At 29.4% G+C, this 14,559-nt stretch overlaps 1 pseudogene; it reads right to left on the reverse strand.

The window, feature by feature from the left end:
• Nucleotides 1-6,058: 6,058 nt before the first annotated feature.
• LOC135948865 (uncharacterized) overlaps nt 6,059-14,559 on the reverse strand; it is a 32,309-nt pseudogene continuing 23,808 nt past the window's right edge.

Below are 14,559 nucleotides of genomic sequence, written 5' to 3' on the forward strand. Positions count from 1 at the left end.
TCATTAAATTTTAAAAATTTGTTTGTTTTTTTAAGTATATGGGTACCCTATATGGGTACCCTCTCCAATCTTGACGAAATACGGTATAAAAATTGTATTATACATGCCTAAGACAAATACAAACTTTTGGATTACTGGACGAAATGGTTCCGCAGAGACCAGGTCATTAAAAGTGAAAAAATCTTCAAAATCTTACACGCCGCGTGGGCATGAGATCTTTGTTTATTTCAGAAAATGTATGTACCAAATTTCTAGACTTTTGCTTGGATAGGAAACATTTTATGCGAAAAAATCGATTTGGATTGCATGGCCGATTTTAATAAAACTTAGCATGCGTTCTTTTTTTGTTTCAGAAAATGTACCAAATTTCTAGACTTTTTCTTTGATAGAAAAAATTTTCGGTGCCAAATTTCAATGCTCTACGGCCACTCTTTATAATTTTTGCACAAAAATGTATGAAACCATATTAAAAAAAGCGTGCGTTTACATCTGGCCATTTTAATTAAAAAACGAAACAAATCAAAACTTAGCAAAAACTTGCAGCCTATATTTGAACTTGACATAGATAACAACCTATTTAAAGAAACTATGTAAACAGTTAACCGAATCCGGTCGAATCCACCCTACTTTTATTCCACACAAAATTGGATTTCATATCTAAAAACCCTTTCACAAAGGACATTTTCTTTTTGCACTATTAAGCGCTAAAACATACAATCGCACATCACAAACTAATTATTTTTGTTTAATACATAACTCTTAATTAAAATGAAATCGCAAATCTTATTAAAAAATTAAATATTTAATTTTTTGCTGTCAACAAAATTGCTCTTGAAAAAAGCACATGCTGAAACATTTGTTAAATTTGAGCATATACAGCTGTGCGAATATTAGGAACAAAACAAAAGAGAAAACAGAAAAAAATCCGTTGAGGTTTCAGTTTTCCAAAAAAAGTTTGCCGAATTCTGAATTTTAAAATTTTGCTAAATCGCCGCTAGATTGGGTATTTCGTAGGGTATTCGAATTATTCGATTTTTCTCCTGTTCGAATAAAACGAATAATTCGAATAAGGGATTTTAACTTGTTCGAATAATTCGATCACACGTTTAAAATTAATCGACTTATTCGAATAATTTAAATTTTTGTTAAAAAAGTAAAGAATGAAATTTCGATGTTGATTTTTTAATATTTTATTGTTAAAGAACAAACAAAAAATAACGTTAAAGTTAACAATTCAAGTATTGATAATGCTGAAAAACATTAAAAAACAAAGTCCATCATTAAATTTTCAAAAGAAATATTCTGATCAGATTAACTCCCGAACAGTGTTGCCAATTTAGCCCTTTTTGGGCTAAATTTAGCCCTTTTCAATCTTGTTTAGCCACAAGAAAATTAATTTAGTCTTTACCCATTTTTTTAGCCTTTTTTATTTTCATTTAGCCATATATATTTTCTCTAATGAAAATTATATATTTACTCTAATGATCTGAAATTTTTGCTGTTGAAAATTAGTAAAATCAGTTCAAAAAAATTGGCAGGGATATTATGACAAAAATTAACTAAAAATGTTGAACCAGTAAACAATTTAAGCACATACATTAAAAAATGCCATAACTAATATAGGGAAAATGGACGTTATTTGAATACAAATTGTTAATAAATATGTTAATGTTTACGCGCGGGTCCGGGCGTTTATAAAATCATATATAGGGTTAAATAGAATACTTTTAACTTTATCTGGGCGATGTATTGACGTAAATATAGTACTTTAACAAATATTTTATAACACATGCCATGTAGTATACCGTTTTCAAAGACTACAATCCAACCAACTTAGAAAGAAAAATTCAGTTCATTATCGATAATAATTTAGCTATGATCATTTTCATCTGATCAAATATAGAAAATTAACTTTTTTCCAAATTTAAATTAAATATTTATGTTTACATATTTTGACTACCTTAGTTTTGATATGTTTACTAACTAATGGCAAAATTTATGTTTTTGCCAATGAAAATCAATTCTGTCCGGCGACGTGTATAATTTATAGAATATTTTTTTTCTGCATTACATGAGATTCATACATATTTGCCAGATATTCACTTATCAAAATATTCTCCATCGAAGTTATCACAAAGGATTACTTTATACATAATTTGTCTTTCATATAGAAAAATTTGCATTTTGCAGGCCAGGTGATAAATACGAGGCTTTAAAAACATCGGTATATGATATACGTGTGGCCCCATATTACGTTATTTTAAAGTTAAGGATCAACATACAGGAATAAATATTCTTATTTTCTTGCATTTGAACGTGTGTTATGTTCATACATTTTTGTTAGTCTATTCGGCATAGCCAAATGTAACATTCTAAGTTGTTTTTTGTGTCAAATGTATGTATTTTTTTAATTAAAAATGTTAGCCCTTTTTTAGCCCTTTTTAGCCTTTTTTCTAAGTATTTAGCCCTTTTTATTCACCATGAATTGGCAACACTGCTCCCGAACAATCTACAAAACAATTGACTAGCAAACCCTTTAGTTTCCGTTTTGGAGTTATGCTTTAACAAATTTGAGCTAGTTGGACATGATCCTGAATTCAAATACAATATAAACGTATTACAATTTTTTTTATGTCGTTCATTAATTCGAGGTTTAAATTGAGTAACTAATTCTTTAGTAAATTAATTATTTACTATTTCTAAATTATTTATAACAAATTGTATTATACATCAAGCTCTATTAACGTTGCCGAATCTTTGCTTAATAAAGTGGTCTTGGGCAATTACACAATAAAGGGAATCTGTCCAAAGTTTGATATCATTGTCAGTGAACGTGGCTAATTTGAAGTCAGGCAGTGCATGATTGACGCATTTACAAATACGCAAAAAGTTGTGATTCTTCTAATATTTCGCCAGCTAAATAACAAATATTTTATTCTGTACCTTTTATTTTCATTGGTTCAGGTCCTCCTGTTTTTAGAATTGTAACTTCTTGCAGTAATATTTATATATTTATAGAAGGAGCTATCGGAACACTCATCTACAGTGATCGAAAGTGCCTTTGTCTTTAGTTATTTGTCGAATTTCAGAAACAATACAATTTTTGTGAGTCATTCATTATTACTTATTTAAATTTGAAATTATGAAAAATTTTAAGCAATTTAATAAATTTAAATATATATGACCATTTATTCGTTTTATTCGATTATTCTACATAAAATTGTTCGAATTATTCGTTATTCGAAAATGGCCATTTTTAAATTGTTCGAATAATTATTCGTAAGAAATTATTCGAAATTATTATATACGGGTGCTAATTAATCTTAAATGTTCAGTTAAAAAGAAAATAAACTGCATGAGAATTATATCTAGTCACTTGATATAATTCTCATGCAGTTTATTACTTAGAGAGAATAAAGTGACAATTGTATTCACACTAGATTATATGGGATGTATAAAGTTACCAACTGACTTCTAACTGCACCACAAAAAGCACATTTGAGCCTAATGACCAAAAATACTTACATTTGAGTCAGCGAAGTGATCAGACATTAGTGACAATTACTGTCTATAAGGGATACATTGGCTACTTGCTTAACTGCGGGGTATCTATAAGTGTGTGCGTGCATGTCAAACATACATAGAGATAGAAAAATAACTCATAACGTCTCTAAAGATTTGTTAGGAACTGAACCTTTATATAATTCGTATTTTTCTTTCATCACATTTACAGTTAACTATGTATTGATTCTTTTGTTCATTTTGGTTTGAAGACGTAGATATTGTAAATGTATGTTAACTTTTTATTCAATAAAATAAGCTAAATAATGTCAATATTTAAATAGAAGGACAAAACAAAATTTTGCTCAATGGGAACCTCCCATTCGGAAAAGTGTACAAAATAACAATAAATGATAAATAAACATAAACATAAACAGTTGAACACAATTATTATCAGTTCCCAACAAACCAAAAGGCTTTAAAAATCGTTTGTAACAAACTTACTACAATAAGCGTTACGTTTGCAAACTGTTATGATAATTATTGTAAAAGGCTTGTTAACAATTATTTTATCAAGAAAATTGAACCCTTGTGATAATATTTCTAGTTGAAACTTACAACAAGTTTAGAAGCGCAATTATGAAATAAGCTTATTGGAAAATAGTTTTTGAAACATGATTGAAGTAAGCTTATTTTTGTAACATTTTTATAAGCTTATAAATTCAATTAAAAGAATTCTTTTTTAATCTTATATATAAAAAGAAGTGTACATTTTGATGTCACCACTAACTGCGAAAACGGGTCGACCGATTTCAACCAAAATCAGGGTACGTTGGGGATGGTCTGTAAATGGTTTTTGTGAAGTTTGCACGAAATCGGCACAGTGGTCCCGGAGATATGGCTGGACCGATTTTTATCAAATTTTCAGTGAATCTTCAGATTTTTGATTTTCGGTTTGTGGGCGGAGGGGCGTGGTAAAATCAAATTTTTACACTATACCGCTAATGACACTATACAGCTAATGATTTCAAAGTCAGTAATTGTGGCCAAACTTTTGCAAATAAAAAACAAGTAAGAAAGTATGGTCGGTCAAGCCCGACCATATAATATCCTACACCAAGTAAATGAGTAAAAATATTTTTCTTTTAAAATATCAATAATTTATATTCGTGAGTGATTTTCGGAAGCGGGCCTTATATGGGAGCTATGACCAATTATGGACCGATCACCATAAAATTAGGTCGTGTGATTTATGTCTATATGAAAGTTAACTATGTTGAATTGTGTGTGTATACCAAGCGATTTATGTACGTTAAAGTGATTTTCGGAAGCGGGTCTATATGGGAGCTATGACTAATTATGGACCGATCGTAACAAAATTTGGTGACATGAATTTTGTATATATAAAACTTATTTGGAGCGCAATTTGTGGTCTTTGTCATCTTGTAACTGTTTTTCAAAATTTAAAAAATCGTCCATTACTTTATACTGGGTTTTAGGTATTACTAACTTTACTGATGATCAAGGCAAGGATTTTCATGCACTAAAAAATTAAAAATATGCGCTTATAATATGCACTATAAAGAGAGAAAATATGCATTAAAAATTACAAAAATATGCCATAAAAATAAGTTTTTCATTTGAAATAGGGCAATTATTCCAACCAAATTGAATAGACTGTACCAAATTTTGTCTAATTATCTTTGACAAAAAGACACGATTTCATTACATCATATTTATAGATCAGACGGTAAATGCAGACTTTTCTGCAGGCATTATCGAATTACTTCGTTAGCAAAAGTTTAATGATTTCTTGCAAGCATTAATTTCCTGACATTAGGGTGGTAGGAACAAAGATCTGGTGGATAAATACTACGGGATACTTGAGGTCTATGGCCCTAGAGCAAAAATATTGATATATCATACTTTAAGATTCGACTGCAAAGATATAACGAAAAATGTAAAAAGGCGGCAAAAAAAAAATTGTTCGTAACTGTCTTGCAGAAATACGTTATATTAGGGGGTGTATAAGGATTTTTTGAAGTACGGTCTAATGTATAATGTACACTAATATAAAAATATACCCAAAAGAAAATTAAATACACAATAAAATGGGAAAATATGCTAAATATATGCATTTAAAAGAAAAATATGCAAAATATGCAAAAATATGCAACAACAAATCGATGCCAGCTTGTTGCAAATTCTTCGATTCGGAAAGATAAATTGTCAAAAGTGATTTTGACTTACTGACTACAAACATGCATTTGCATAGAAATCCTTGCCCTGGTGATGATTTCTCTTCCTTTAATTGCTTAATTTCATTACGAAGGTAATTTATCTCTTTTCGCAATGAAGTCACCTCATATGTAAGACTTAGTAATATCGGTTCAATTGTCTCTGAAATTTTTGCCGCCATTTCTAAAAATAAAAATATAATCAACTTTTAACAGCTACAGGCTGTATTACATTCGCATCTTCAGATAGCGAACTATTGTGTACTGTTTGGAGTGTAGTGAAATTACGTGCGTTTTGGAACATATTATCGAAATTTACATTATTGTCTTCCGCCATAATGGATAACTGGAAAAAATCCAAATTCATTATTTTTATTTCTTAAGGCACATATTTTAGTGACATCTTTCAAACAATGTTCGTAGGTTTCTAATGAAATTGTTAACTCTGTTGTTGAGAAGAGAAGATTGTAGCGGATTGTGAAACATAGATCTCAAATTCAAAACTCGATGTACAATGACTTTACTAATATCATGATTGATCATTGATGACACTTGGACAATAGTATTTCCAACTTTATAATAATTGTTTGGATGAGCTGCTGACAAAATTAGGTTTGTTTCTTTTGGTATACTATCTTTTGTATGAGGTGCTCCACAAGTCGATTATATACACAGAGAAAACAGATTCGTAATGGCAACCGAATTTGCTGCCAATCGAATGATTCTGCCTTGGTGACCGAATTTTACAGTTGTGGATACAAAATTTTAGAACTTCTAACAAAAATTTGGTTGCTTCAACTGAAATTCTTCTTTATCAATTGATTTTCAGTTGCTAAAACCGAAAAATTCTATATATGCAACCGAATCATTCGATTGGCAACAAATTCGGTTGCCATTACGAATCTGTTTTCTCTGTGTAGTTGTGCCGATATATTATTTTGTTCTTTAGAAGTCTTTTCAATATTCCCAGTTTATTTTCAAATTTAAAGGTTTCACATGATCCATAATGTAAACAATCACTAACAATGCGAGTAAAGGCCTAGTTAGTTTGTACGTTCCGTTCCGAATCAGCTGTTTTGTTTTTAGCATAGGGAAAGTTGTGTATGTCGTTAGTTTTTCTGTAACGTTGCCGTTCTGTTGCGGATGAATCTGTTGAAAACAGAATTTTGTCCGCAACGTTAAGTTAGCTGTCACTTAACGTTGCGGACAAAAACAGCTGATATCATATATACACAAAAATGCCAACAATATGAAAGCAGTGGTGCCAACATTTTTGAAAGGGAAATATTTATTATTAACAAAAGAATAAAAAATATAATATTTTCAAAAAAACATTGAAATTTAATAAAATAAATATAAATATCTTTTAATGTATGTACTATGTATGTAAAAAAAATAGTTTAAATTAAATCATTAACAAAAAATATATGTATGTATATATAAAAATGTTCACAATAATATGTTGAAGGTCTAAATACAAAAAACACTAAAAATAGTAACAAAATCACCAAGATGGTTTTTTGGTTATTATTTTAAAAACAGCTGATACGATCTTACGGAAAAACTAACTACAATATAACAGCATTCAGAACGGCACAGAACAGAAACGTTACAGAACGCAAAGACTAATGGAGCCTTAAGACAATGAAAATTGTAAGTGGAAATAGAATCATCATAATTGTCTTCAGAAAATTCTTAAGCAATGCATCAGCGCACTTATTGTTTGATATGCATTGTTCTGAGTCCAATAAAATTCTCAAGGCCAAACTTAGTTGCAGAAAATGCAAATATCGTTTTTCATTTAAATTCCCTTTGTTTATTTTATGATAATTTTTATCCAAACGATTCCTAAAATTTTCATCATTTCGTATTGTTTTGTCTTCATATTTAAACACCTTTCGATTATTTATATACTCACCCTTTTGAGTGAGTGCATTGAGTGTGGCAACAACTATAGTCTGTATGAGATTTTACGCTCATAACTAGTGCCCTAGCCGGTGCATCACATATGATAGCGCAACAATTAACTTTATATATTTTATTATCGAATGTAAAATGTTCTGTTATAACTTCGGTTAATTCTCTCACAAAAGGATGTAAAAACTCATTTACATCTTTCGGCTTACAATTTCCACTATATATACCAGCTGTAAGTACTGAATAGGTACCATTAACATTAATTAAAATTGGTCACGTCTGTGAAAGAGCACTTTTGGAAACACACAGAGAATACAGATTCATAGTGGTAACCGAATTTGTTGCCAATCGAATGATTCGGTTGCACACATAGAATTTTCGGTTCTAGCAACAGAAAATCAATGGATAAAGAAGAATCTCAGTTGAAGCAACCAAGCTTTTGTTACGATTTCTAAAATTTCGTAGCAACAACCGTAAAATTTGGTTGGCAGAATCATTCGATTAACAACAAATTCGGTTGCTACTACGATTCTCTTTTCTCTGTGCAGGTAATCCGTCTTTGTTTATATTTGAATCAATGGAATATTTAGAAATGTTGTGCATGATAAAAAATCAGTTAGGCAATCTTTCAGCCCATAATGTACATAATTTCCACCTTCAATTGGAACTATCGGTGCATCCCGTGGAGTTTGTTTTAATGTTCTTGCATCTTTCGGCAAAAAAGGAAAATGTTTTATTAAAATATTCAGCAAATCATTTACAGCTCTATTTGTTATAGTATGTTTAACGGCCCAAACAGCATTTTCTTTCTTAATATCCATATTATCAATTATGTCAGATTCCACATATTCTTCAGAACTTGAAACCTCGTTTTCACTTTCATCCAAATTTTCATCACTAAAATTGAAACTAATCTGACTAGAGCTTGCTTGGAACTTCACTCGAATCGATTTTTTTAGGTTTTTTAACATTTAAAAGCAACTCAACAATTTCTTTTGATTCCTTTCGAACCCTGTGTTTTAATTTATATGACATTTTTAGAATTTAATTTTAATTACCTTTTTTAACACAAATTTTATATTATTTTTATTTTGTAATTTATTAAAATACCAGTCTTAAACAATTTAATACACTGATTTTGACAAACTAAAGAAGAACAATAATAAGAAAATCAATAAATAAAATAACGGGATCTTTTTACCGAAAACACTTACAAAACTATTACGAGTATAAGTCTTTTATAATCACATTTGTAAATCTTGTTTTTCTTACTTAGTATATAGTAGTATTATTGCAAATACTATTGTTATACGAAGCGTTTTTGAAGGATTATTTTAAAAGTGTTCATAATTTACAATAAAATAAACCCATGCTTATGAAATGTTGTAGAAAATTCTTAATGATAACACAGTACAACATTTTTCAGTTCATTGCTTTGGGACTCAATTCTGACAATTGCACGTGAAAGTAGCCCCAAAAATAAGAACTTCTGCATCATTAGTTTTGTCAAGTTGGCTGCCGTATTAATTTAATGGCCATACGAATTTTTTTTCCTCAAGGTGGATTTTTATCACTTTTTCTATATTTTAGCACGGTTATATCTCGTATACCGTACGGAATATCTCTTTTGTGTCTGAAGCAAAGTTGTAGATATTGAATAGTAGAAAAAAAGTACGGAACATACCTACCCGAAAAAGGTGCATCCAGTGCCTTAAAAATCGCAAAAATTACCATTTTTTTTAAAATTTTTACCAATTTTTCACCTTTTTTGCTCAATAGCTGGATTACAAATCCAATTATGGACTGATCACCATGAAATTAGGTCGTGTGATTTGTGTCTATATAAAAGTTATTTATCATGAATTTTGTATGTATACCATAATTTTTAACAGATTTATTCACTTTAAAGTGATTTTCGGAAGCTGGTCTTATATGGGAGCTATGAATAATTATGGACCAATCATAATAAAAATTTTTGACATGAATTTTGTATATATACAACTTATTTGGAGCGAAATTTGTGTATATACATATATAAATTAAACATTTATGACCGATAAAGTCCAATTTCGGGAGGACATTTGTATGGGGGCTAGGTGAAATAATGAACCGATTTCAGCCAATTTCAACAGTTTTCGTCCTTGGGCCGAACAAATTATATGTACCGAATTTGTTTATGATCGGTCCATAATTAGTCATAGCTCACATATAAGACACGCTTCCGAAAATCACTTTAAAGTGAATAAATCTGTTAAAAATTATGGTATACATACAAAATTCATGATAAATAACTTTTATATAGACACAAATCACACGACCTAATTTCATGGTGATCAGTCCATAATTGGGTTTGTAATCCAGTTATTGAGCAAAAAAGGTGAAAAATTGGTTAAAAAATTTAAAAAATGGGCATTTTGGCGAGTTTTAAGGCACTGGATGCATTTTTTTCGGGTAGGTATGTTCCGTACTTTTTTTCTACTATTCAATATCTACAACTTTGCTTCAGCCACAAAAGAGATATTCCGTACGGTATACGAGATATAACCGTGCTAAAATATAGAAAAAGTGATAAAAATCCACCTTGAGGAAAAAAAATTCGTATGGCCATTAAATTAATACGGCAGCCAACTTGACAAAACTAATGATGCAGAAGTTCTTATTTTTGGGGTTACTTTCACGTGCAATTGTCAGAATTGAGTCCCAAAATCATGTGTTGTACTGTGTAAGTTATTTCTTAAATTTAGTTACATTTTGATTATGCCTTGGTTTGTTGGGTTATGACTACGGTCCTACAGCAACATAAGGCATTTGCAGTTTTTTAACTTACAAATATTTAGATTTAAATAAAAATTACAATGCATATGTACATTAGAGTATTCCAAGATTGTATGGACCAAAAAAATAAATTGTGTATGGACTGTAGAAATATATTCTGTAAAATATTGGGATGATAAATACGTTAACTTCAGAAGCCCCACAAACCTTACCCCTTTCAAAAATGTTAACGTTTTTTCATATAATGCTGAACGACTGAGCTGAACAACTGTAAATCAACTCGAAAATAACTCAGCTCCAACCTAAGCCACTATGTGGTGGCGCAACGGCTTTGAAGTTTGATTATGGAAAAATGCATTTCTTCCAGTTATTGCAAAATATGTTGGCAATAAATTTTTTTTACCACTTTAAAGTAAAATTATTGAAATGTATAAGTAATTGCCATTCTAATGAAATATAAAAGAATTTAAATAACTATTTGCATAACTCGTATAGTTTTTCGTACCTGATTTTTAAATTTTGCAGATTTCGGGAAAACAAATATTTTGCCATATTTTTACGAATATGTCAATTTCTTTACTGTTATAAATATTAAATAAAATCTATTAAGAATATTATAGCCCAGCTAACTGTCGCATCGTGAAGTTCAAAGATTAAATTTTGCAATATTTGGAATTTTTAATGGAAAGATATCGAAATGTTATATATTTTTATAAATCTTGAGAAAAATATATCGTTAAGTCCAAGGCAAAAATCTAAATTAGCCCTTAAACGCACTTGGAGTCAAAATAACACAAAAAAAAACATTGTAAATTTGAATGGTGCTATTTTTAATGTTTTTTTAGAATTTTTAAATTTACTAATTCAAATGGGTTTATTATTTAAAAACCCCTAATAAAAGTAATTACGCAAAAATCAAGTATAAATAAAACATTTTGCCAATTAAAAATGTTGGATCAAAATTAAATAAAATTCTGCAAAATGTTCAAAATGGGTAATTTAGTATTTTGTAATACACAAAACAAAATTTTTAAGTTGATTCCATTAATAATCACATTTTGTTTAGAACTATTCAAATTGAGTGGATTGTTTGTGATTTTAATAGTTTGGGGTAATTTGGCCTCAAATGCATTTAAGCGTTAATTTCAATTATTCCACGATTATTATGTACGGCACACAGTGTTAAAAATAGAGGGAAATTAACTTCTAAACTGTAAGTCCGAATTCAATGAAATTCCACATGCACAAAGAGGAAGTGTTGTCGAGTTTAACCCTTAATTGCATGATTTTTACTTTTATTTTTCTATAAAGTATCAAATATTTAGTTGATTTTTATTTATTATATTTCCTTTAGCTTTAGTTTGATTTAGAATTTCTTTAGCTGAAACTTTTCGTACTCCATTTGATTTTTCTGAATTAGTATCAAGCCTATATTCGTCTAAAATTAAGTGAAACTGGAATGTAGACAATTGGCAACAATATGCATTAAATGGTTAAGTTTTGAACTTGGACCTCATGAGCCCACCAGGGATGCGACCAAGGGTCCTCAAAGTAGGACACCTCGGGTATGTTACATTTTGAAAATGATGCTATTTCTTCGTTTGTGTTCCGATGGTTTTAACATTTTTGTAAATATTTAAAAAAGCAAAAACAATTTTTCATTCTGACTATAAACCTACACAGAGGAAACAGATTCGTGGTAGCAACCGAATTTGTTGCCAATCGAATGATTCGGTTTCACACATAGAATTTTTCTAAGAACAGAAAGTCAGTTGATAAAGAAGAATTTCAGTTGAAGCAACCAAACTTTAGTTACCGCTTCCAAAATATTGTAACCACAACTGTAAAATTCGGTCACTAAGATATAACCATTCGATTGGCAACAAATTCGATTGCTAGCACGAATCTGTTTTCTCTGTGTATCAAAACAATTAGAAATAATGAAACAAAATAAATACAATTACTAAAAAAATAATTTTTGGAAAACATTTAATTAATTAATTTGATACATTTTACTGAATATTATATTTCTTTAAAATTTAAATGCAACCACTGATTTGTTGTAACTAAAATTGTAGAAATACAGACAGTATCTGGTATAAAAGTAATGCCGAGAATAGTAAACTACCGATAAATCTTCAGCGTACCCGTATAATTTTTAAAACTATTGTAATATTTAAAAATTATTTCTAGGTTTACAGATCATGGACAAAATGTTAAATATTAAATTGAACTGGAGTTCTAAAGGATGGAGTAATATAAATAAAAACAGCATTTTGGATATCGGTTCGTGTATGTTTGAATTTGTTAAATAAAAATCAATATTTTTTTAATAAATTTATTGGTTTTGTTAAAAATTTTGATTTTTCTCTAATTTTAAATATTTTGTTTTGTTAATACTATATTATTTTAATAAAGAAAAAATATTATTTTAAGTAACTTAAATTTTTTCGAAAAAGTTTGTTACCTCCCTATATTAAAAAACGGGGCACCACTAAAAGATCAGAGACAAATTCAAACAAATTCGTTTATAATTATTATCCTATTTTATTTATTAAAACAAAACATTAATTTAAAAGCAAGACCCATAGGAATAGTTAATATTAATGGGAACATAAAATGTATATATGGGGGATTTCATATCAAGTGAACCAATTTTTGAAACTTTTGTCTTCCGATCGGTATGAAATTTGCACAAAGCTTAGTCCTATTGGATAGTAATTCCGACTGCCTGAGCTAGAGGCTGTAAAAATTTTACATTTTGGCCAAACAGGTGTTTTTTCTCATCCATGAACTTATTAATATAATAACTCGTCCATATACCATGATTTATATTTTTGTGATAAAAATAAATCACTGAAAATAACAGTTATAAAATGATTTTTATTTAAATGGTTTGGTATGACCTTTATTCGTTTTCGTTGTTTTTTAATGGTTTAGTGTAAGATAAACAATTCATTTGTTCGTGTTCTTAATATAAAGTAATGAAGTCTGAGTAACAGAAATGAGGTTTTTTTAATTTGTTATAAATCGTTTGATAAATTTTATATATTTAAGCGTTGATTTGCATCAAATGCATTTTTGCGATTTATTTTTCATGTTCGCAAATAAAAGTCACAAACTGACCTATACGAAAAAAATAAATTATAAATCACTCATCCAGATTATTTGTGTTTGTTTCTTTTCTGTTTCTCTCAACTCCAAACCTAAAATGTTCTCGAATAAATCACTCTCTCAGTGATATATCACAAAAAATTATTTCTAAATGGCTGCGGATTAGAATTTACCATTTAAATGAAAGTGAACCCGTTATTTTCGGTATCTGCTTCTTTTTCAAAACCAAAAGCTTTGTTGACTTTTTTTTTCAAAATGGGGCATATTTTTAATTTTTTTTTTGGTCAAAAGAAAGCTTAGGTCTATTCCTATTGTCCAATTTTTTGGTTTTTAGTATAAGTTTTTAAGAGTGTGACCTTTTTTTCATTCTTGAGCATGTTCTATAAACTTTCATTAAAAATTTGTCAATATTTTGTTTCGTTGCGGAATTATATTAGTTAAATTTGTTTTAAAGGTTTATATTTAAGGGAAATTAACCACCGTTTTCAAAAGGTAAAAACGTAACAAAAACGGTAAAGTTCTCGATTTTTTTACATATATTTTTTGTGGTAATTGATATAAAAGATATGTTTTTTTCAAAACGGGACAAATGGCGTCCCGTTCAGAGTATTACCGGGACACGGGACATTCGACTCCAAAACTGGTCTGTCCCGACGAAAACTGGACGGTTGGCAAGTCTAGGACGGCTACATAATTGACCCTACCCCACATATAACATCTATATCAGAAAAATATTATACTGCCAATAATTAATATACGAGTCATTTAAAATTTTTAGAAATTAATCACTCTATCAAATTCTGTACAGTTCGTCAATTTTAAGTTATTTCGAAACCTATTTTCTCCCCTAAATGCTTCTCAAACAAACTAAACTTTAATTGTAGTTGGAAAAATCTACACCAAGGCGAATTTATATACAAGGTGGTGTCGGTGGCGAATTCAGGAAAATCCTAGCGAATTCATTAATTTTTTATATATGGAGTTTGACATTAGAAAAAATGAGAGAGTGGTTTTG

The sequence above is a fragment of the Calliphora vicina genome, chromosome 1 (genome assembly GCF_958450345.1).
Source record: "Calliphora vicina chromosome 1, idCalVici1.1, whole genome shotgun sequence".
NCBI lineage: Eukaryota > Metazoa > Arthropoda > Insecta > Diptera > Calliphoridae > Calliphora > Calliphora vicina.